Source organism: Pseudochaenichthys georgianus, chromosome 13 (genome assembly GCF_902827115.2).
Source record: "Pseudochaenichthys georgianus chromosome 13, fPseGeo1.2, whole genome shotgun sequence".
Taxonomy (NCBI): Eukaryota; Metazoa; Chordata; class Actinopteri; order Perciformes; family Channichthyidae; genus Pseudochaenichthys; species Pseudochaenichthys georgianus.
The window spans coordinates 41,325,294-41,350,995 of NC_047515.1; the positions used below are offsets into that span (position 1 = coordinate 41,325,294).

Consider the following 25,702-nt stretch of genomic DNA (forward strand, 5'->3'; position numbering starts at 1 on the left):
CAAGACTGCCTCAAGGACTTAAAAACGTGGATGACCTTAAATGTTTTGATAAACACGACCAAAACTGAAGTTATTGTACTTGGCCGAAGAATCTACGAAACAAATTATCTATAGATATACTAACTATTGTAAAGGAAACTTCTGTGTAGCAATGTAGTGGGAGTCACCGACTCAGGAAGGAGACACGGTGGAGCAGGAGCTTTTGATGTCAAACACTGGAGGTTTATTTGGAGTTACGGCCGGAGGATTCACATCACAAGTCACAGCAATCACGGTCTGACTGCACGGGTGGTTGCCACGTCAATTCTGGAGAACCTCTCTTGTTAGCCCATTTAACTGGTTTCAAAGAGAGTAATCAACATATCTTGATAAGATAGTGTAACCAGTTGGGCACACTGAGTCACTTGCGTCCGTCACTTATGGCCTCGAAGATGTCATACCTTGGAGTCCACAAACAACAAAGAAGGAAGTGTCCTAGTGCACCCACAACAACAGACCATCTGTGACCTAGTGTTGACCGGTCACAGAATGGGAACAATAACATTTATGGCTCAAGCAGCCTATGTCCTTAAAGGAGATAAACAAACGTCAGGGTTGGTCCTGTACGTCATATCTAGGAGTCTAGGTCAATAATTTCCCGAACAACTATGGATGGCATTAATTTGGCCTCCAATGAGACTGTAAGGAATTTTGGTGTTATATTTGATCAGGATTTATCCTTTAACGCCCACATAAAATCTATTTCAAGGACCGCCTACTCCCATCTACATAACATTGCAAAAATCAGGCATATCTTGCCTCAAAACGATGCAGAGAAACTAGTCCATGCATTTGTTACTTCAAGGCTGGATTATTGTAACTCTTTATTATCAGGGAGTACCAAGAAGTCAGTCAAGTCGCTTCAGCTGATTCAAAATGCTGCGGCTCGTGTACTAACCAGAGTTAGGAAAAGGGACCACATTACTCCTGTTCTGGCTGCCTTACACTGGCTCCCTATAGAACACAGGATAGAATTTAAAATTCTTCTTCTCGCCTACAAAGCCCTTAATGGGCAGGCGCCATCTTACCTTAAAGAACTCATTATACCCTACTGTCCTACTAGGGCATTGCGTTCCAAGAATGCAGGGTTGTTGGTTGTTCCTAGAGTCTCTAAAAGTACAATGGGAGGCAGAGCCTTTTCTTATCAAGGTCCACATTTGTGGAATCAGCTTCCAGTTTGTGTTTGGGCGGCAGACACCCTATCCATTTTTAAGAGTGCGCTTAAGACCTTCCTTTTTGATAAAGCTTATAATTAAGGCTGATTAGATTCAGCCCCTAGTTTTGCTGATATAGGCTTAGTTTGTCGGGGGACATCTTACTTCTTCCTTCTCTCTGTCTATACCTGTGTACTCTCATGTTCCGATTAACCCAGCTTCCCCAAATGCCTTTCTTTTTGGTGTCTATATACGCCGGGATCCGGAGTCATGGATGATCCTGCGGTCCAGTGCCCTGGATCACGAGCCCTGGATCTTGAGTCGTGGCTGTGGTCCTGGATCATAGGTCCTGGATGGATATCCTTGTGGATTCATCTTCCTATTATACACACATGCATTTCCAAACATTTGGACTATCTATGTTGCAAATGTATTATCTTTTCAATTTACACACGGCATCTATTGCACGTTTGTCCGTCCTGGGAGAGGGATCCCTCCTCTGTTGCTCTCCCCGAGGTTTCTCCCATTTTTCCCTTTAAACTGTGGGTTTTATATTCAAGTTTTTCCTTGTACGATGTGAGGGTCTAAGGACAGAGGGTCTAAGGACAGAAGGTGTCGTATTGTCATACTGATATTCTGTACACACTGTGAAGACCACTGAGACAAATGTAACATTTGTGATATTGGGCTATATAGATAAACATTGATTGATTGATTGATTGATCTGAGTACTTCTAGTTTTACTCAAGTACAAGATCTGAGTACTTCTACCACCTCTGAGTAAATGTGAATGATCAGATGTTAACAACTCCTTGTATATGCTACTGTAGCTTTAGCACTCACTATTTTCTACAGGTGACTTCCTGTTTACATCTTTGATTGATTTTGCCAGATGTTTCCGAGCAACCAATATGATTCACTCAATATAACGAATGCTTTTTTAATTCTTCATTGTTTGGACTCAAATGTAACCATGTAAACAATTCTGAAAACTTAAATCAACAGGACTCTAGACGGCTAAACTTTAAACAGAATATCATTGTTTTCACTCAAATATGAATAATTATTTAACCCGGATTTTTACTTTTAAAAGTTAAAGTAACTTACCTCTGCTGATGAAGTCATTCTGCTGCTTGTGTTATCGTCTACCTGAAGTTCAGCCATCTGCAATAACAGAGATTACCATATTAGAAGTTAAACTTTAAACATCCATGACTTAAACACTTTATCCAGGATCAAAGCCACAGAGCTGCACCTGCAAGGTGAATACAGCTGGAACAGAACAAGTGTTTGAATGCGTACATCAACAGGTTTATGATATCACTGCCCCGTCCAAGACACGATCTGACTTTAATTACATTTGTCTCGAGTGTTTCGTCAACTTAATGTGTTGCTCAAAATAATACTTCTGCATACAGTATGTGACACTGTGAGTGTTGCACGGCCAGATACGGCTCAGCTGACTCAGATCAGGAGATATATGATACATTATGAAGTGATATGCCGCGGACTGTACTTAATGTACTCTGATCCGGTTACTTATGTTGTGGCAGATATTTAATTAAGCTTTCTTAACGGTAATGTTATAATAGTCAGATTGCTCTGAAGATGGGAGGTGATATTCTATTAATGTTCACGTTCACACAGTCGGTGATTTGAACTGCAACGGCAGTTTAAACTGTATTTCCTTTATCCTGTAATAGGACTTGATCGCTTTAAACTCTGCACACTGTTGTTATCAGCTGTTCCACCATGATTTCTACCTCAACCTGTAATAGATGTATCCTTATTGAAACGGTTACATTCAATGAAAAATAAAATCAATGTGAACACTGTTCTTCATGAACAATATGGGCAGTTTACACATTAAAAAAATCAACAGTAGGTGGCGATATGCTCCAAGTGGAAGCGATTCGCCATGAAAGCAAAGAAGAAGAAGAACTCCCCAAAGTTGAGCTCTTATCCTGGAACCTATCCTGCTCCGGCGCAGGCTAGCCGTTCAGAATAAGTTATCTAGCCCGCTAAAAAGAGAACCAGCTTCGTAGGACCGGAAATCCCAGAAGTTAGCTTGCTAAACGAAAATCTTGATTCGTAGTGTTGGCCCCAGGTTAGCCGCTCAGCATAAGTTACCATGGAGATCTATCCCGCTAAAAAGAGAACCAGCGTCGTAGGACCGGAAACCCCGAGTTTTCCCTGAAGTTAGCCCGCTAAGCGAAAATCCTGCTTCGTAGTACAGGCCTCATGATAACATTTCAGCTTCAACATTAGCTTGTTGATAAGCTTGGGATATACGAGATCTTTTTGTAGCCATTCGTGGTGCTATTGTATGCATTATTTTTGACCCAACATTTCTACAGGCATGGCAGAATATGGCACTATTTTACATTCATATTCTAGCCAGTCTATTTTGATACCACTAGCTGCAAAATGGCCGCCTTGTTTAGATATACCTGAGCAGAATCTGTTTTGTCGTGGTATCCTGGCACACAAGTTAACGGAGGGTACCGTGGCGTCCCCATCTGACCTGTTGCTACTGTCTGCAGTAGATGCAGTGTTGCTGGCGTTTAGTGATGGTTGCTTTAACCATTTTCGTATAAATGATTATCCACAGATATGTGTCACTGCTGTGGAAGCACTTTGGAAATGATGCACGCACAGCGGAGCAGGTCACGCGCACCTGACACAATTTGTTGTTTGTATGTGTTGCTCCGTTCTCTTTTTTGAATAGAGGGTGCATAACATTCAACTGGGGGTGCAATGCATGCCTATGCACCCCCGAAGATCCCGACGCGAAGCCTGAAGGGTAAACACCAGGTTTACTAATCTACCCGCACAATTTTTCTCTGGTGTCGGAATGTCTCGCTATGTTAAATATTATCTCTTAAAAAACAAAACACTAGGGATGCACGGTATTGTTTAAACCAATACCGATAACTTCCTGCTTCTCAAGACCGATACCGATAACCGACAATAATAGAATATATAAATTAAATGTACCTGTAGTTTTTGCACACCTGGTGTTAAAAAAAAGACTAGTAGTGAGCAAATGACATGAGCATTTAGCATTTTAGCATTTAGCAGCGCAGGCGTCTTCGTACGCTTTTAACACACCATCGTAGCGATGGCGATGTTTCAGGTGACTAATCAGGTTGGAAGTATTATAGCTCGTTGTCCTTTTCCCTCCTCGTGGAACTTCTGCATTGCATTTGTTAATACAAATGGCAAGCGAACCATCTAACTCTGAAACTGTGAAATAGTCCCATACTACCGACGACATGTTTGTTTACTGTCCTGGCTTCACGGCCGCACACCATTTACGTCACAGCCAGGCACGAGTTAGGGAGCGCTGGATTTGTGAAAAACTCCCCTCTTCCTAAACCACTAATACCACAGTACTGGCAAAACGGGACAAGCGCCTCTCATCCCAATCCACCCACACCGCAGTATCTTTTTCTTTTTTTACCCAAAAGATATATTGTATATTATCGGGGCTATTAATACTTTTATCGGGTTTATCGGGATGACGTCATAATTCCTAATATCGGGCCGATAATTATCTTGCACCACTAATATATATATATATATATATACACACACATCGATCAGCAATCAATAAAACAAATCATCCAACACAAAATAGAAGAAATCTATTTCTTTTTATACAACAGCATCTATTGGGACTGCTCATTGATGTCATCAAGAGTCTCCCTTTTGTAGTCGGCCTCTCAGAATGTTTATAATATCTTTGTCTCTTAACATTCCTATAATAGTTTTTTTATTGTTGGTATTGTTTTGTTCTTTATTTTTATTGAGAGAATCACTTTGCAATTGTGTAAGTGCTATATAAATAGTTATACTAATATTATTGTTGTTACCATCATTAACAATGTTTTCTTTGTTTTCTTTATTCATCGCTGCAGAAAGGATCATGCCAGCCCACATCAAACACCTGATCAAGAACTTCAGGCAGAAAAGATGAAAGCACCTGTTCAAAGTTCCAGTTCCCTGTACATCGAACCATGCCTGTCCTCTGTTCCACATGTCTTCAGTCCGTTCTGGACCCCATGACTCGGACACTAGTTCTACCAAGGCTCATTAGAGGTAAGCAGTGGTAGGAGAGTGGAGTTATCTTTGTATTTAGGCTGCAAGTCGACAAGAATAGATTTCAAATCGCTTAAAAAATTGTTCAGACAAGAGGGACCATGTGTTACGCAGGTGTGGCGCTGATATAGTCTATATAATATGCGGTTGAACTTTAAAATTAAATTATTTCCGGTGCAGAGACAAATACTTGAGGTGGATGTATAAAGTATATACTGGTGTTAATAAAATATAGCGTATATCCCTCAATGTATCGAAAATAAGAATGACAATACATACTTCCGGGTGTAAAGTAATATATCTATCATACTGTAGCAGGGTGTCCGTGGGGTCTTAAAAAGTAGAGTTGGGTACCGAGAACCGGTTCCGAACCGGAACCGGTTCCAACATTTCGATTCCAACGGCATCATTTAGAAATGTGAATTTCGGTTCCGCTTTTCGATGCCTGAGGAAATGTTTCTCGCCGCTCTCCGTAGCCTACTGTATGACTGCGGCAGGGCGGGAAATGTAGCGTTGTACCCATAGATATATATATATAAACACATGTTTATATATATCTATGGTTGTACCCAGCGCCATATTCTATTATATTATACTATTATATGGCTCTGGTTGTACCTACACTTCCTACAGCCGGCGTAACCTGAGACCAGGGCCAGCCCGTCGCACTGGCGTTATAGATGTTCGCCTAGGGCGCCAGATCTGTGGAGGCGCTGCGCTGACAGCTCTGGGAGAAAAATAAATGTTTTGACCGTTGGTACTCATCCTAATGTTCGGCCTTGATGTAACAAACATTCATAATTAAGTAAATGTAACACCCTTTTCATCCCGGTTACACTTCATTTGCCCTGTACGATGGCCGCTGCAAGTGATGAAAATGGGGGATGTTGGCTTATCTGGCACCCGCAGCTCACAGCCAACGTGCGGGTGAGCGAGGGAGAAAGGGAGGGTGCACCGGTACGAGCTGTTGTTATTAGCATCTGGTGCTAGCTGCTCTAATGGAAGAAGAAGATGTTTCTACAATGATGTGGAGGGAGAGTCCTCTCCAGTCAGACTGAGTGGCTGATAACTACAGCTCAGTGAGGTAAAGGACTCTGAGGGTTTAGATAGTTCACTTAAGTCCAAGTTATCTCAGTGGGTCTCAAACGTTTTGATCACAATTCACAAACAGATTGAAGCATTTTACTTTAAAATGTTCAAACATTTCTTCCCGGTATACCTGAGAAGGCAGATATGCTTGTTTTTCTCAACAAGAACTGTTTTTAAATGGGGGGGGGGGGTCCTTTAAAAGTTGGACTGTTGCACTGTAGCTTCAGTGGTTCTCAGGTTACAGTTACATAGCAGTGAATATAAACAGACTGATTAATGTGAATATTACTCTAAACTAACCTGTGTAAAAGTTTCTCGAATAAATGTAATTTTTTTGGTGGAAGAAGCATGTATAATTTTTTTACCCTGCCCCTCAAAGAATCGGAATCGAGAACCGTTAAGAACCGGAATCGAAAAGTAGAATCGGAATCAGAATCGTGGAAATTCAAACGATACCCAACCCTATTAAAAAGTATTAAAAGTTGATAAATCAATTTAGCGACATGTATCTAGCAAATGTTTAGCAAAATATTAGAAGTGAGGCTACTAGACTAACGTTAGGTCTACTGTAATAGCCTCACTTTTAATAGTTTGCAAAAACATTAGCCAGCACTAGTGTTTTGCAGTTGCTAGCAGCTTATTGGGATGTTATGCTAGATAGACAGATATAATAAATTAAGCATTATTGTTAGTTAAGCATGTCAGCCTGCAGCCCCACTTCTTGTCTCTCTCTAACTCATTGCAGATGGCTGCACTAAAGAAAAGGGCACAGAGAGGAAACCAGTTGTAAGATGTTTAAAAGTTAATTAAACATAATATATGCTTAAATGCATTTCAAAGAAGTTGTATTGAAGTTTGAGTTATTCTACATTTTGACGCCAAGATTTTCTGATTTTACTGCAAATGTATATCGGTTCCAAATATCGGTTATCGGTCTCCTTGATTACTAATAATCGGTATCGGCCTTGAAAAAGCCATATCGGTCGATCCCTAATCAGCAGCTACAGTGTAGAAATGTCAATGAAATTCTTCTGACCTGAGCTCCTCCAACAATGCAACATAATAAAATACAAAATAAAAGTAGTGCAAAAAGTTTATATACATTTAATATAATATGATATTTACAAGAGCAGAATATGGAATTAAATAATGTAAATTAAGAAAAAATGTAATGCGGTGTATTGCGTGGATAATAGACCCAATCACAGTGAATGTTCAAAACAAAATTTGATACATTTTCTTCTCACAGTGCACATATTTCAGTAATCATAACACAAAGCTAACAGTTAATCTGTTTTTCCTTTCTTTTTGAAGAGCGCTTCAGAGGATGGCTGAATTTACAAAACGTGGAGAAGATCGAGAGGGAGAAGTTGGCCGGTTACTACATTTCACAAAAAAATACAGGACCTTGTGAAAAGCGGAAAGAAACAGTTGAAGGAAACTGCTTAAAGTACGAAGTAAATGGGTGTTTTGAATTTTTTTGTGAAATGTGTGTTAGTGTTCATTGTGTGTTATAAATTATTTACCTGCTTCTAATCATTTGGATGTATGAGTATTTATTTACAGACAATACATTCTGGTGAGGCAGGTGCTCTGATCTGAAATGATAGATGTTCATTGAGCTACTGCAATTGGGTGAGAGTGTTTCATCATCATATGACCAGCTTAACTATCAAGTAATCCCAGCTAAAGTTCTACTCAAGATCATACCAGTCTGACCAGCTAGACCACTGTGACCAAACCAGCTATCCCGACCAGCTAATGGTGACCAGCTAGACCACTGTGACCACCATTTTAACAGCTAAACCAGCTATCCCGACCAGCTAAAGTGTCCAAAACCCTCTTAACCAGCTAATATTAAACCAGCCAGAGCAGCCTTGTTGGTCTAAGCTGTGTTTTCAGCAGGGACACTGGTTATGCCATAGTAATTAATGCTGCAAAGCTGGGTATTAGCTCTAACGCCATCGAATGGGACGTATATTTACCTTCTTTCTCCTACCGAATCGTGTGAAGTTTGTTGATGATGATGATTGTAAAGAAGTCTTGAATGTAGCAGTAACGACTGTAAAGTTGGTAGTAAAGTCGTCCCATTTGTTCCATTTAGTTTCGACAGAGCAAACCAAAACGAGTAGCGCTTCAATACAATCTGCCATTGTTGTTGTTGTTGTTGTCGATCATGTGAGGTGTTTCCGCGCGGTTTGGCTTTATGCAGGCACGCAAACGGTTACGTCATGACGCAAAACGATGACGCAATGACGCAGCACGGAAAAGCTCTAGCACGGAGCAAGAAGGGGAAAAGCCTTGGGGCCCTTCTCACTTCGGTTAAATGGATTCCTTGCGTCCCTCACTTGCGTCGTTTCCCTGCGACTAGTCCCTCCCACCAGGGAAGCATGGAGAGACGCAAGGAAACCACGAGAAGCAGGGAAATTAGTTTTAAGAGCAATGGGACGTCCTTTCCTCCGGAGCGTCACGTGAAGCGACGTCCGTTTGTGATGACGCTACACAGCTGATCGTCTGACAGCAGCCAGCTCTGTCCCTGTTATTTCCACACACACCCCCGCCTCTAGTACACATTTACTGACACAAACATTTGTATCATCTGTTGTAGACCCAAATACATTAAATAAAATAAGAACTAATTCTCAAAAAAGATAAACGCCATGCTTAAAATATAAACGAAAAAAGCGATCATGAAAATGTTTCCAATAAATGAAGAAAATGATTTTTGACCACTTTGTTGTTCAGACATATGTGTAACTAAATGATACATTAATTGAAACAAAACACGTATAAACTGAGGAGTGACTCCCGTGAGGTTCATATTTTCTTCACTCAGCTGGGAAACTGCTCTCATGTCAAGAAGCATCAGATCAGTGCATGCACTGCCTCGTCCAATCCAACACACTCTCACTCCATAATCGTCCAGGAGCGACGTTTGGTCAGTGTCCGTGGCGTGCAGTTGTGACGCTCCTAGGCTCCTTCAGCTTCATAAAAGGGACGCAAATAGCTTTCAACTGATTGCAATGTATTCCCATCTGCGGCGGGATTTGACGCTCATGGAAGCACGGCATTCGTTTGTGTCGGCTGCCCTTAAAGGCAATGTGAGCGTCCATTCCCATTGGATAACGGAGAATTGTACACCCGGAAGTAAGTATTCCCTTTATGGGTGACGTCACGGACCCTACGTCCATTTATATATACAGTCTATGGTCTTGACCCGTAGTGTCTTACAAAATATATAGCTATATAGATTGTTACAATATATTTAAAGGTCGAAAATTAGAGGAAGACATTTTCACCTACAAGACCTTCAAGTTGTATTCCTGTCTATATTCTGAAGCTTTCTAAAGATGTTATTTTTTTATATAATTCACAGACATCTGTTTAGCTGTTGACATTTAATGGTTGTGATAAAGCGTCGGCATCAGCAAAAATATTGACATTAAAATATTGATTAGAAAGAGTTATGTTATCTAATGAAAAAATGAATGGACCAAGGATAGACCCCTGTGGAACCTCTTTCTGATGGTAAAATGGCCTGAATGAGTACAGTGAGCAACGGTAATAGTTTATGGTTCAAAGCGACACTCTATCTAGCTTATATGAGACTAAGGCTCTATGCACACTTTTAGAAATCAGTAGGCTTTAGCTTGTTGTTAAATTACCACATATTTATAACATTATTACATTTAAGTGACTGTTGCCTTGTTCTTTAAGGAGCTTTGTGTGTGTGTTTGCTGTGGAAACAAATACAAGTTGACAACTGAAGTGCATGCATTTGAATATTATTGAGAACATTTGAACAACTTTCGAAATCCAAACAACATCCTTTAACAGTGAGTTGTGTCAAACAGTCCACCTCACTCTTGCTGAACAGTCAGTGCACTAGTGAAGGTGTTCTCCCATGTGGTCTGGTTCTCTGAGACTTTTCTCACAGGGAGCACAGACGTCAGGTTTTTCTCCAGTGTGGGTAGGCTGGTGGAGCTTCACACTGTATGAGTCACTGAACTCTTTCTTCCACTGGTCAAAGGAGTGGATTCGCTGGTGGCGCTTCAATGAGCGTGAGTCCCTGAAACTCTTCTCACACTGGTCACAGGTGAAAGGCTTTTCTCCAGTGTGGGTTCGCTGGTGAATCTTCAAATTGCCTGACCGGCTAAAGCTCTTCCCACACTGGTCACAGGTGAAGGGCTTTTCTCCAGTGTGGATTCGCTGGTGAATCTTCAAATAGCCTGACTGGTTAAAGCTCTTCTCACACTGGTCACAGGTGAAAGGCTTTTCTCCAGTGTGGATTCGCTGGTGAATCTTCAAATGGCCTGACTGGTTAAAGCTCTTCCCACACTGGTCACAGGTGAAAGGCTTTTCTCCAGTGTGGATTCGCTGGTGAATCTTCAAATAGCCTGACTGGCTAAAGCTCTTCTCACACTGGTCACAGGTGAAAGGCTTTTCTCCAGTGTGGATTCGCTGGTGAATCTTCAAATAGCCTGACTGGTAAAGCTCTTCCACACTGGTCACAGGTGAAAGGTTTTTCTCCAGTGTGGGTACGTTTGTGGCGCTTCAATATCCCTGAACTCCAGAAACTCTTCTCACACTGGTCACAGGTGTGTGGTTTTCCTATTGTGGCTGTAGCCTGATGTTGATCCAGCCGTTCTCCGATGATACTCTTCTCCCCCTCATCATAAAGTCTATCTGGGTTTTTGCAGGTCTCTTCCTATAAAACAAAACAACATAGAAAGTGACACAAGTGTATTAGGACACATATGAATGTCTTGATGCAAGTTAAAAATGGACGTGACAGAAGTAAAGTAAGGTTTTTAATGAAACCCGAGAATGCATTCTGACTCGTTGTAGCCTAAAATACCACTGAATAAAGGAAGTATAAATATCTATTAACTTGATACAACAAAACAACAAAGACACACTGATTGGTTGTGTGATTCAGAATGACTTGTTATTTTTAAATGAATACAAAGGGGTTGGCTCTCACAGAGACATTTTTTTAAATATTATTCAACATGCTAAATTTAAATGTGTTTTTTTCAACCAATATCATGATGGAATATTGCTTACTTATCTGTTGTGTAAGGTTAGAGTTATGTATAGCTAAATACAAAAAACTAAAAGGGTTGAAGCACACAAACTATTTCATTGTTTTATAAATTAGTTATAGTATCCAGGTATCACTATCTATTACAATATCTACACCGTGAATTTGAAAATAATTAACATTAAATGATCACATTATATCAGTAAATTCAGAGGTAGGAAGTACATTTACTCAGGTACTGTACTTAAGTACAATTTGGAGGTACTTTTACTTGACTTGAGTATTTCCATTTTATGCTACTGTGTACTTTTACTCCACTACATGTATTTAATACCTTTAGTTACTTCACAGATGTGGATGAATGATGTGAAATATAACCAAGTGTTAAATCAGACTTTAGTTCCATCTGGAGTAAATCCACCAGCTACCCTGCAGTCTACAAAGTCATTCAGACTAGCTGCACCTTCACCAGCTTTGAGAACACTTTCATGATCAATCATTATAAAACATATCATATATTTATTCTGAATTGGACCAATCTGCACAATCACTACTTTTACTGTCGCTACTTTCACTATATTTTGATGAGAATACTTTTCTACTTTTACTTCAGGAACATTCTGAATGCAGGACTTTTACTGTAACAGAGTATTCCTTCATCTGATACTCCTTACCTTAAGAACTCATTATACCCTACTGTCCTACTAGGGCATTGCGTTCCAAGAATGCAGGGTTGTTGGTTGTTCCTAGAGTCTCTAAAAGTACAATGGGAGGCAGAGCCTTTTCTTATCAAGGTCCACATTTGTGGAATCAGCTTCCAGTTTGTGTTTGGGCGGCAGACACCCTATCCATTTTTAAGAGTGCGCTTAAGACCTTCCTTTTTGATAAAGCTTATAATTAAGGCTGATTAGATTCAGCCCCTAGTTTTGCTGATATAGGCTTAGTTTGTCGGGGGACATCTTACTTCTTCCTTCTCTCTGTCTATACCTGTGTACTCTCATGTTCCGATTAACCCAGCTTCCCCAAATGCCTTTCTTTTTGGTGTCTATATACGCCGGGATCCGGAGTCATGGATGATCCTGCGGTCCAGTGCCCTGGATCACGAGCCCTGGATCTTGAGTCGTGGCTGTGGTCCTGGATCATAGGTCCTGGATGGATATCCTTGTGGATTCATCTTCCTATTATACACACATGCATTTCCAAACATTTGGACTATCTATGTTGCAAATGTATTATCTTTTCAATTTACACACGGCATCTATTGCACGTTTGTCCGTCTGGGAGAGGGATCCCTCCTCTGTTGCTCTCCCCGAGGTTTCTCCCATTTTTCCCTTTAAACTGTGGGTTTTATATTCAAGTTTTTCCTTGTACGATGTGAGGGTCTAAGGACAGAGGGTCTAAGGACAGAAGGTGTCGTATTGTCATACTGATATTCTGTACACACTGTGAAGACCACTGAGACAAATGTAACATTTGTGATATTGGGCTATATAGATAAACATTGATTGATTGATTGATTGATCTGAGTACTTCTAGTTTTACTCAAGTACAAGATCTGAGTACTTCTACCACCTCTGAGTAAATGTGAATGATCAGATGTTAACAACTCCTTGTCTATGCTACTGTAGCTTTAGCACTCACTATTTTCTACAGGTGACTTCCTGTTTACATCTTTGATTGATTTTGCCAGATGTTTCCGAGCAACCAATATGATTCACTCAATATAACGAATGCTTTTTTAATTCTTCATTGTTTGGACTCAAATGTAACCATGTAAACAATTCTGAAAACTTAAATCAACAGGACTCTAGACGGCTAAACTTTAAACAGAATATCATTGTTTTCACTCAAATATGAATAATTATTTAACCCGGATTTTTACTTTTAAAAGTTAAAGTAACTTACCTCTGCTGATGAAGTCATTCTGCTGCTTGTGTTATCGTCTACCTGAAGTTCAGCCATCTGCAATAACAGAGATTACCATATTAGAAGTTAAACTTTAAACATCCATGACTTAAACACTTTATCCAGGATCAAAGCCACAGAGCTGCACCTGCAAGGTGAATACAGCTGGAACAGAACAAGTGTTTGAATGCGTACATCAACAGGTTTATGATATCACTGCCCCGTCCAAGACACGATCTGACTTTAATTACATTTGTCTCGAGTGTTTCGTCAACTTAATGTGTTGCTCAAAATAATACTTCTGCATACAGTATGTGACACTGTGAGTGTTGCACGGCCAGATACGGCTCAGCTGACTCAGATCAGGAGATATATGATACATTATGAAGTGATATGCCGCGGACTGTACTTAATGTACTCTGATCCGGTTACTTATGTTGTGGCAGATATTTAATTAAGCTTTCTTAACGGTAATGTTATAATAGTCAGATTGCTCTGAAGATGGGAGGTGATATTCTATTAATGTTCACGTTCACACAGTCGGTGATTTGAACTGCAACGGCAGTTTAAACTGTATTTCCTTTATCCTGTAATAGGACTTGATCGCTTTAAACTCTGCACACTGTTGTTATCAGCTGTTCCACCATGATTTCTACCTCAACCTGTAATAGATGTATCCTTATTGAAACGGTTACATTCAATGAAAAATAAAATCAATGTGAACACTGTTCTTCATGAACAATATGGGCAGTTTATACATTAAATACATCAACAGTAGGTGGCGATATGCTCCAAGTGGAAGCGATCCGCCATTAAAGCAAAGAAGAAGAACTCCGCACAGTTGAGCTCTTATCCTGGAACCTATCCTGCTCCGGCGCAGGCTAGCCGTTCAGAATAAGTTATCTAGCCCGCTAAAAAGAGAACCAGCTTCGTAGGACCGGAAATCCCAGAAGTTAGCTTGCTAAACGAAAATCTTGATTCGTAGTGTTGGCCCCAGGTTAGCCGCTCAGCGTAAGTTACCATGGAGATCTATCCCGCTAAAAAGAGAACCAGCGTCGTAGGACCGGAAACCCCGAGTTTTCCCTGAAGTTAGCCCGCTAAGCGAAAATCCTGCTTCGTAGTACAGGCCTCATGATAACATTTCAGCTTCAACATTAGCTTGTTGATAAGCTTGGGATATACAAGATCTTTTTGTAGCCATTCGTGGTGCTATTGTATGCATTATTTTTGACCCAACATTTCTACAGGCATGGCAGAATATGGCACTATTTTACATTCATATTCTAGCCAGTCTATTTTGATACCACTAGCTGCAAAATGGCCGCCTTGTTTAGATATACCTGAGCAGAATCTGTTTTGTCGTGGTATCCTGGCACACAAGTTAACGGAGGGTAACGTGGCGTCCCCATCTGACCTGTTGCTACTGTCTGCAGTAGATGCAGTGTTGCTGGCGTTTAGTGATGGTTGCTTTAACCATTTTCGTATAAATGATTATCCACAGATATGTGTCACTGCTGTGGAAGCACTTTGGAAATGATGCACGCACAGCGGAGCAGGTCACGCGCACCTGACACAATTTGTTGTTTGTATTTTTTGCTCCGTTCTCTTTTTTGAATAGAGGGTGCATAACATTCAACTGGGGGTGCAATGCATGCCTATGCACCCCCGAAGATCCCGACGCGAAGCCTGAAGGGTAAACACCAGGTTTACTAATCTACCCGCACAATTTTTCTCTGGTGTCGGAATGTCTCGCTATGTTAAATATTATCTCTTAAAAAACAAAACACTAGGGATGCACGGTATTGTTTAAACCAATACCGATAACTTCCTGCTTCTCAAGACCGATACCGATAACCGACAATAATAGAATATATAAATTAAATGTACCTGTAGTTTTTGCACACCTGGTGGTAAAAAAAAGACTAGTAGTGAGCAAATGACATGAGCATTTAGCATTTTAGCATTTAGCAGCGCAGGCGTCTTCGTACGCTTTTAACACACCATCGTAGCCATGGCGATGTTTCAGGTGACTAATCAGGTTGGAAGTATTATAGCTCGTTGTCCTTTTCCCTCCTCGTGGAACTTCTGCATTGCATTTGTTAATACAAATAGCAAGCGAACCATCTAACTCTGAAACTGTGAAATAGTCCCATACTACCGACGACATGTTTGTTTACTGTCCTGGCTTCACGGCCGCACACCATTTACGTCACAGCCAGGCACGAGTTAGGGAGCGCTGGATTTGTGAAAAACTCCCCTCTTCCTAAACCACTAATACCACAGTACTGGCAAAACGGGACAAGCGCCCCTCATCCCAATCCACCCACACCGCAGTATCTTTTTCTTTTTTTACCCAAAAAATATATTGTATATTATCGGGGCTATTAATACTTTTATCGGGTTTATCGGGATGACGTCATAATTCCTAATATCGGGCCGATAATTATCGTGCACCACTAGTATATATATACACACACACATCGATCAGCAATCAATAAAACAAATCATCCAACACAAAATAGAAGAAATCTATTTATTTGTATACAACAGCATCTATTGGGACTGCTCATTGATGTCATCAAGAGTCTCCCTTTTGTAGTCGGCCTCTCAGAATGTTTATAATATCTTTGTCTCTTAACATTCCTATAATAGTTTTTTTATTGTTGGTATTGTTTTGTTCTTTATTTTTATTGAGAGAATCACTTTGCAATTGTGTAAGTGCTATATAAATAGTTATACTAATGTTATTGTTGTTACCATCATTAACAATGTTTTCTTTGTTTTCTTTATTCATCGCTGCAGAAAGGATCATGCCAGCCCACATCAAACACCTGATCAAGAACTTCAGGCAGAAAAGATGAAAGCACCTGTTCAAAGTTCCAGTTCCCTGTACATCGAACCATGCCTGTCCTCTGTTCCACATGTCTTCAGTCAGTTCTGGACCCCATGACTCGGACACTAGTTCTACCAAGGCTCATTAGAGGTAAGCAGTGGTAGGAGAGTGGAGTTATCTTTGTATTTAGGCTGCAAGTCGACAAGAATAGATTTAAAATCGCTTAAAAAATGGTTCAGACAAGAAGGACCATGTGTTACGCAGGTGTGGCGCTGATATAGTCTATATAATATGCGGTTGAACTTTAAAATTAAATTATTTCCGGTGCAGAGACAAATACTTGAGGTGGATGTATAAAGTATATACTGGTGTTAATAAAATATAGCGTATATCCCTCAATTTATCGAAATAAGAATGACAATACATACTTCCGGGTGTAAAGTAATATATCCATCATATGTAGCAGGGTGTCCGTGGGTCTTAAAAAGTAGAGTTGGGTACCGAGAACCGGTTCCGAACCGGAACCGTTCCAACCATTTCGATTCCAACGGCATCATTTAGAAATGTGAATTTCGGTCTTTCCGCTTTTCGATGGCTGAGGAAATGTTTCTTCTCGCCGCTCTCCGTAGCCTACTGTATGACTGCGGCAGGGCGGGAAATGTAGCGTTGTACCCATAGATTATATATATATAAACACATGTTTATATATATATCTATGGTTTGTACCCAGCGCCATATTCTATTATATTATACTATTTAATGGCTCTGGTTGTACCTACACTTCCTACAGCCGGCGTAACCTGAGACCAGGGCCAGCCCGTCGCACTGGCGTTATAGATGTTCGCCTAGGGCGCCAGATCTGTGGAGGCGCTGCGCTGACAGCTCTGGGGAGAAAAATAAATGTTTTGAACCGTTGGTACTCATCCTAATGTTCGGCCTTGATGTAACAACATTCATAATTAAGTAATGTAACAACCCTTTTCATTCATCCCGGTTACACTTCATTTGCCCTGTACGATGGCCGATGCAAGTGATGAAAATGGGGATGTTGGCTTATCTGGCACCCGCAGCTCACAGCCAACGTGCGAGTGAGCGAGGGAGAAAGGGAGGGTGCACCGGTACGAGCTGTTGTTATTAGCAATCTGGTGCTAGCTGCTCTAATGGAAGAAGAAGATGTTTCTACAATGATGTGGAGGGAGAGTCCTCTCCAGTCAGACTGAGTGGCTGATAACTACAGCTCAGTGAGGTAAAGGACTCTGAGGGTTTAGATAGTTCACTTAAGTCTAAGTTATCTCAGTGGGTCTCAAACGTTTTGATCACAATTCACAAACAGATTGAAGCATTTTACTTTAAAATGTTCAAACATTTCTTCCCGGTATACCTGAGAAGGCGATATGCTTGTTTTTCTCAACAAGAACTGTTTTTAAATGGGGGGGGGGGTCCTTTAAAAGTTGGACTGTTGCACTGTAGCTTCAGTGGTTCTCAGGTTACAGTTACATAGCAGTGAATATAAACAGACTGATTAATGTGAATATTACTCTAAACTAACCTGTGTAAAGTTTCTCGAATAAATGTAATTTTTTTGGTGGAAGAAGCATGTATAATTTTTTTACCCTGCCCCTCAAAGAATCGGAATCGAGAACCGTTAAGAACCGGAATCGAAAAGTAGAATCGGAATCAGAATCGTGGAAATTCAAACGATACCCAACCCTATTAAAAAGTATTAAAAGTTGATAAATCAATTTAGCGACATGTATCTAGCAAATGTTTAGCAAAATATTAGAAGTGAGGCTACTAGACTAACGTTAGGTCTACTGTAATAGCCTCACTTTTAATAGTTTGCAAAACATTAGCCAGCACTAGTGTTTTTGCAGTTGCTAGCAGCTTATTGGGATGTTATGCTAGATAGACAGATATAATAAATTAAGCATTATTGTTAGTTAAGCATGTCAGCCTGCAGCCCCACTTCTTGTCTCTCTCTAACTCATTGCAGATGGCTGCACTAAAGAAAAGGGCACAGAGAGGAAACCAGTTGTAAGATGTTTAAAAGTTAATTAAACATAATATATGCTTAAATGCATTTCAAAGAAGTTGTATTGAAGTTTGAGTTATTCTACATTTTGACGCCAAGATTTTCTGATTTTACTGCAAATGTATATCGGTTCCAAATATCGGTTATCGGTCTCCTTGATTACTAATAATCGGTATCGGCCTTGAAAAAGCCATATCGGTCGATCCCTAATCAGCAGCTACAGTGTAGAAATGTCAATGAAATTCTTCTGACCTGAGCTCCTCCAACAATGCAACATAATAAAATACAAAATAAAAAGTAGTGCAAAAAGTTTATATACATTTAATATAATATGATATTTACAAGAGCAGAATATGGAATTAAATAATGTAAATTAAGAAAAAAATGTAATGCGGTGTATTGCGTGGATAATAGACCCAATCACAGTGAATGTTCAAAACAAAATTTGATACATTTTTCTTCTCACAGTGCACATATTTCAGTAATCATAACACAAAGCTAACAGTTAATCTGTTTTTCCTTTCTTTTTGAAGAGCGCTTCAGAGGATGGCTGAATTTACAAAACGTGGAGAAGATCGAGAGGGAGAAGTTGGCCGGTTACTACATTTCACAAAAAATACAGGACCTTGTGAAAAGCGGAAAGAAACAGTTGAAGGAAACTGCTTAAAAGTACGAAGTAATGGGTGTTTTGAATTTTTTTGTGAAATGTGTGTTAGTGTTCATTGTGTGTTATAAATTATTTACCTGCTTCTAATCATTTGATGTATGAGTATTTATTTACAGACAATACATTCTGGTAAGGCAGGTGCTCTGATCTGAAATGATAGATGTTCATTGAGCTACTGCAATTGGGTGAGAGTGTTTCATCATCATATGACCAGCTTAACTATCAAGTAATCCCAGCTAAAGTTCTACTCAAGATCATACCAGTCTGACCAGCTAGACCACTGTGACCAAACCAGCTATCCCGACCAGCTAATGGTGACCAGCTAGACCACTGTGACCACCATCTTTTAACAGCTAAACCAGCTATCCCGACCAGCTAAAGTGTCCAAAACCCCTCTTAACCAGCTAATATTAAACCAGCCAGAGCAGCCTTGTTGGTCTAAGCTGTGTTTTTCAGCAGGGACACTGGTTATGCCATAGTAATTAATGCTGCAAAGCTGGGTATTAGCTCTAACGCCATCGAATGGGACGTATATTTACCTTCTTTCTCCTACCGAATCGTCGTTGAAGTTGATGATGATGATTGTAAAGAAGTCTTGAATGTAGCATGTAACGACTGTAAAGTTGGTAGTAAAGTCGTCCCATTTGTTCCATTTAGTTTCGACAGAGCAAAACCAAAACGAGTAGCGCTTCAATACAATCTGCCATTGTTGTTGTTGTTGTTGTCGATCATGTGAGGTGTTTCCGCGCGGTTTGGCTTTATGAAGCAGGCACGCAAACGGTTACGTCATGACGCAAAACGATGACGCAATGACGCAGCACGGAAAAGCTCTAGCACGGAGCAAGAAGGGGAAAAGCCTTGGGGCCCTTCTCACTTCGGTTAAATGGATTCCTTGCGTCCCTCACTTGCGTCGTTTCCCTGCGACTAGTCCCTCCCACCAGGGAAGCATGGAGAGACGCAAGGAAACCACGAGAAGCAGGGAAATTAGTTTTAAGAGCAATGGGACGTCCTTTCCTCCGGAGCGTCACGTGAAGCGACGTCCGTTTGTGATGACGCTACACAGCTGATCGTCTGACAGCAGCCAGCTCTGTCCCTGTTATTTCCACACACACCCCCGCCTCTAGTACACATTTACTGACACAAACATTTGTATCATCTGTTGTAGACCCAAATACATTAAATAAAATAAGAACTAATTCTCAAAAAAGATAAACGCCATGCTTAAAATATAAACGAAAAAAGCGATCATGAAAATGTTTCCAATAAATGAAGAAAATGATTTTTGACCACTTTGTTGTTCAGACATATGTGTAACTAAATGATACATTAATTGAAACAAAACACGGTATAAACTGAGGAGTGACTCCCGTGAGGTTCATATATTTTCTTCACTCAGCTGGGAAACTGCTCTCATGTCAAGAAGCATCAGATCAGTGCATGCACTGCCTCGTCCAATCCAACACACTCTCACTCCATAATCGTCCAGGAGCGACGTTTGGTCAGTGTCCGTGGCGTGCAGTTGTGACGCTCCTAGGCTCCTTCAGCTTCATAAAGGGACGCAAATAGCTTTCAACTGATTGCAATGTATTCCCATCTGCGGCGGGATTTGACGCTCATGGAAGCACGGCATTCATTTGTGTCGGCTGCCCTTAAAGGCAATGTGAGCGTCCATTCCCATTGGATAACGGAGAATTGTACACCCGGAAGTAAGTATTCCCTTTATGGGTGACGTCACGGACCCTACGTCCATTTATATATACAGTCTATGGTATTGACCCGTAGTGTCTTACAAAATATATAGCTATATAGATTGTTACAATATATTTAAAGGTCGTTAAAATTAGAGGAAGACATTTTCACCTACAAGACCTTCAAGTTGTATTCCTGTCTATATTCTGAAGCTTTCTAAAGATGTTATTTTTTTATATAATTCACAGACATCTGTTTAGCTGTTGACATTTAATGGTTGTGATAAAGCGTCGGCATCAGCAAAAATATTGACATTAAAATATTGATTAGAAAGAGTTATGTTATATCTAATGAAAAAATGAATGGACCAAGGATAGACCCCTGTGGAACCTCTTTCTGATGGTAAAATGGCCTGAATGAGTACAGTGAGCAACGGTAATAGTTTATGGTTCAAAGCGACACTCTATCTAGCTTATATGAGACTAAGGCTCTATGCACACTTTTAGAAATCAGTAGGCTTTAGCTTGTTGTTAAATTACCACATATTTATAACATTATTACATTTAAGTGACTGTTGTGCCTTGTTCTTTAAGGAGCTTTGTGTGTGTGTGTTTGCTGTGGAAACAAATACAAGTTGACAACTGAAGTGCATGCATTTGAATATTATTGAGAACATTTGAACAACTTTCGAAATCCAAACAACATCCTTTAACAGTGAGTTGTGTCAAACAGTCCACCTCACTCTTGCTGAACAGTCAGTGCACTAGTGAAGGTGTTCTCCCATGTGGTCTGGTTCTCTGAGACTTTTCTCACAGGGAGCACAGACGTCAGGTTTTTCTCCAGTGTGGGTAGGCTGGTGGAGCTTCACACTGTATGAGTCACTGAACTCTTTCTTCCACTGGTCAAAGGAGTGGATTCGCTGGTGGCGCTTCAATGAGCGTGAGTCCCTGAAACTCTTCTCACACTGGTCACAGGTGAAAGGCTTTTCTCCAGTGTGGGTTCGCTGGTGAATCTTCAAATTGCCTGACCGGCTAAAGCTCTTCCCACACTGGTCACAGGTGAAAGGCTTTTCTCCAGTGTGGATTCGCTGGTGAATCTTCAAATAGCCTGACTGGTTAAAGCTCTTCTCACACTGGTCACAGGTGAAAGGCTTTTCTCCAGTGTGGATTCGCTGGTGAATCTTCAAATGGCCTGACTGGTTAAAGCTCTTCCCACACTGGTCACAGGTGAAAGGCTTTTCTCCAGTGTGGATTCGCTGGTGAATCTTCAAATAGCCTGACTGGCTAAAGCTCTTCCCACACTGGTCACAGGTGAAAGGCTTTTCTCCAGTGTGGATTCGCTGGTGAATCTTCAAATAGCCTGACTGGCTAAAGCTCTTCTCACACTGGTCACAGGTGAAAGGTTTTTCTCCAGTGTGGGTACGTTTGTGGCGCTTCAAATTCCCTGAACTCCAGAAACTCTTCTCACACTGGTCACAGGTGTGTGGTTTTCCTATTGTGGCTGTAGCCTGATGTTGATCCAGCCGTTCTCCGATGATACTCTTCTCCCCCTCATCATAAAGTCTATCTGGGTTTTTGCAGGTCTCTTCCTATAAAACAAAACAACATAGAAAGTGACACAAGTGTATTAGGACACATATGAATGTCTTGATGCAAGTTAAAAATGGACGTGACAGAAGTAAAGTAAGGTTTTTAATGAAACCCGAGAATGCATTCTGACTCGTTGTAGCCTAAAATACCACTGAATAAAGGAAGTATAAATATCTATTAACTTGATACAACAAAACAACAAAGACACACTGATTGGTTGTGTGATTCAGAATGACTTGTTATTTTTAAATGAATACAAAGGGGTTGGCTCTCACAGAGACATTTTTTTAAATATTATTCAAAACATGCTAAATTTAAATGTGTTTTTTTCAACCAATATCATGATGGAATATTGCTTACTTTATCTGTTGTAAGGTTAGAGTTATGTATAGCTAAATACAAAAAACTAAAAGGGTTGAAGCACACAAACTAATTTCATTGTTTTATAAATTAGTTATAGTATCCAGGTATCACTATCTATTACAATATCTACACCGTGAATTTGAAAATAATTAACATTAAATGATCACATTATATCAGTAAATTCAGAGGTAGGAAGTACATTTACTCAGGTACTGTACTTAAGTACAATTTGGAGGTACTTTTACTTGACTTGAGTATTTCCATTTTATGCTACTGTGTACTTCTACTCCACTACAGTTCAGAGGTAAATTGTGTACTTTTACTCCACTACATGTATTTAATACCTTTAGTTACTTCACAGATGTGGATGAATGATGTGAAATATAACCAAGTGTTAAATCAGACTTTAGTTCCATCTGGAGTAAATCCACCAGCTACCCTGCAGTCTACAAAGTCATTCAGACTAGCTGCACCTTCACCAGCTTTGAGAACACTTTCATGATCAATCATTATAAAACATATCATATATATTATTCTGAAATGGACCAATCTGCACAATCACTACTTTTACTGTCGCTACTTTCACTATATTTTGATGAGAATACTTTTCTACTTTTACTTCAGGAACATTCTGAATGCAGGACTTTTACTGTAACAGAGTATTCCTTCACTCTGATACTTCTACTTTTACTAAGTACAAGATCTGAGTACTTCTACTTTTACTCAAGATCTGAGTACTTCTACTTTTAGTCAATTACAAGATCTGAGTACTTCTCCTTTTACTCAAGTACAAGATCTGAGTACTTCTACTTTTAGTCAAGCACAAGATCTGAGTTCTTATACTTTTACTCAAGTACAAGATCTGAGTACTTCTACTTTTACTCAAGTACAAGATCTGAGTACTTCTACTTTTAGTCAAGCACAAGATCTGAGTACTTCTCCCACCTCTGAGTAAATGTGATTGATCAGATGTTACCATCTCCTCGTATATGCGACTGTAGCTTTAGCACTCACTATTTGCTACAGGTGACTTCCTGTTTACATTTTTGATTGATTTTGCCAGATGTTTCCTAGCAACCAATATGATTCACTCAGTATAACGAATGCTTTTTTAATTTTTCATTGTTTTCACTCAAATATGAATAATTATTTAACCAGGATTTTCACTTTTAAAAGTTAAAGTAACTTACCTCTGCTGATGAAGTCATTCTGCTGCTTGCGTTATCGTCTACCTGAAGTTCAGCCATCTGCAATAACAGAGATTACCATATTACTTATTAGCCAACTACAGGAATTAAAATAAACATTTTGTTTTTCTAAATGTTAAAGTTGAGACCATTCATTTGACAAAAACAATCACTACCACAAAGCTCAAAGAGAGATGGAGTCACTCCAGTTAGACACTTGCACATCTGACACATAGAGACATATCTTGTTGTGCTTTAGTTTGTGCATTTTTTAAATAAATGCAGCTTTAAAATGAGGTAAAGCCATATATCACAAATATAAATGAAGACAATAAGTCAGTCTTGTGCAGAGAAACATACATTTCAGTCGCAGTATCCAACATGCAGAACAACAAACTCTATATTCATAAAATATCAAAATAAGTTTGAAAGAGTAAAATAAATCTCCCCCTGCCAGCCAAACAATAGCTCCCGTAAACATCTCATAGAAACGACCCAGCTGCAGAAATGCTGTTTTTCTTACCGTTGATGTGTGAAGGTAGTTTCAATAACTCGTGCCGGTTGATGGACGTCTTCACGTGGGTCAGGTTTGAAAGATGCAAAGGTGTTTCCATGGTAACACAATTCAAAGGTTCCAATTCAAGTTTTATTTTGATTTGTCTTTGTTGTTGTATTTGTGTCATCTGTTCCCTCTAGCTTAAATAGAGGGTTGTGCTGTGTATGTTACTTTGATGTATTGTATGCAAAATCCACCATTGTCCCGAAGTATACTTTTATCCTGCTGAAGTGTGTTTCAGGTTCAGGGGGCAGAGTATGATATGGCTTTTTCCCAAGCTCGGTGAATACTGAGGGGACGGACAGAGTGATGTAATTTTGAGATCGTAGTCTATAGCTGTACTGTTTGTGTGATATGTAGAGGGGCAGCAGTCCAAGCATGGCGGTATAGATGAATTTGTACCAGTGCAGAGATCTGCGCATTGATAGTGATGTCCAGTTAACTAAAACGTACAGCGTGCAATGGTGTGTGAGGGGTTAACAATTGGTTATGAACCTCAGAGCCCCATGGTAAACAGCGTCCAGCAGATGAAGGGAGTGAGCTGAGGCGTTCATGTACACAACATCCCTGTAGTCCAAGAGCCGCAACAATTTGGCAGCTACAAGCCATTTCCTAGCACTTGTGGAGAAGCAGGCCTTGTTTCTTAAAGAAAAAATCCCAGTTTGAATTTCAGTTTCCTTAAAAGATAGTCAATATGAGGTTTAAAGCAGAGGTTTTCATCTATAGTGATGCACAAGTATCTGTAGCTGTTAACAGCTTCTATGGGGTTATGCTGTGCAGACTTGATGCAGGGAAGAACAGTTGGTAACTGTTTCTTCTTGGAAAACAACATGACTTTTGTCTCGTCTGAATTTTACACCAACCTGAGGTGGAACAGGTGTGACTGAAACGTGTCAAAAGCAGACTGCAGACGTTCAAATGCAAGGGCAGCAGTGCTAGCACAACAGTATAGAACAGTATCATCTGCATATAGATGTACAGAGTAGGGCTGAACGATTAATCGATTTTAAATCGAAATTGCGATTTGAAATGATGCGATTATCAAATCGCAAACCGTGCGATTTTGTTTTACAATTTTTTTTTCTTATGTGTCAGTCATCCACACCAATCAGAAGTGCTGTGCTCCACATATATCAGCCATTGTTAATCAATCAGAAGTAGCCCATGATAGAAGGTGATAGACAGATTGATCCAATCACCTGCCAAGTGCTTCTGAAAGTGCCTGCTCTTTCCAAATGGCTTCCAATGGAGCTTTAGATGGTTTGGTGAACCATCTGGGTCAGGTTAGTAATGCTCCATCACATGTTTCTATTACAGGGTGAATCTTAAACTGAAGCTTGACTTTAAAGCAACCCAACGGAAGTTTCATGTAAGTTTAGTTTTTTCACTCGTAGCTCGGGCTGCGGGGGTGCTAGAGACGGGAGCACGTTGATACGACCTTCCTAGCTGGAGTT

The 25,702-nt window shown here is 40.1% G+C and overlaps 1 pseudogene; it reads right to left on the minus strand.

Annotated features, from left to right (window-relative positions):
• The window catches only part of LOC117457066 (zinc finger protein 729-like), a 30,114-nt pseudogene extending 5,793 nt beyond the window's left edge, over positions 1-24,321 (minus strand).
• Between the last annotated feature and the right edge of the window lie 1,381 nt (positions 24,322-25,702).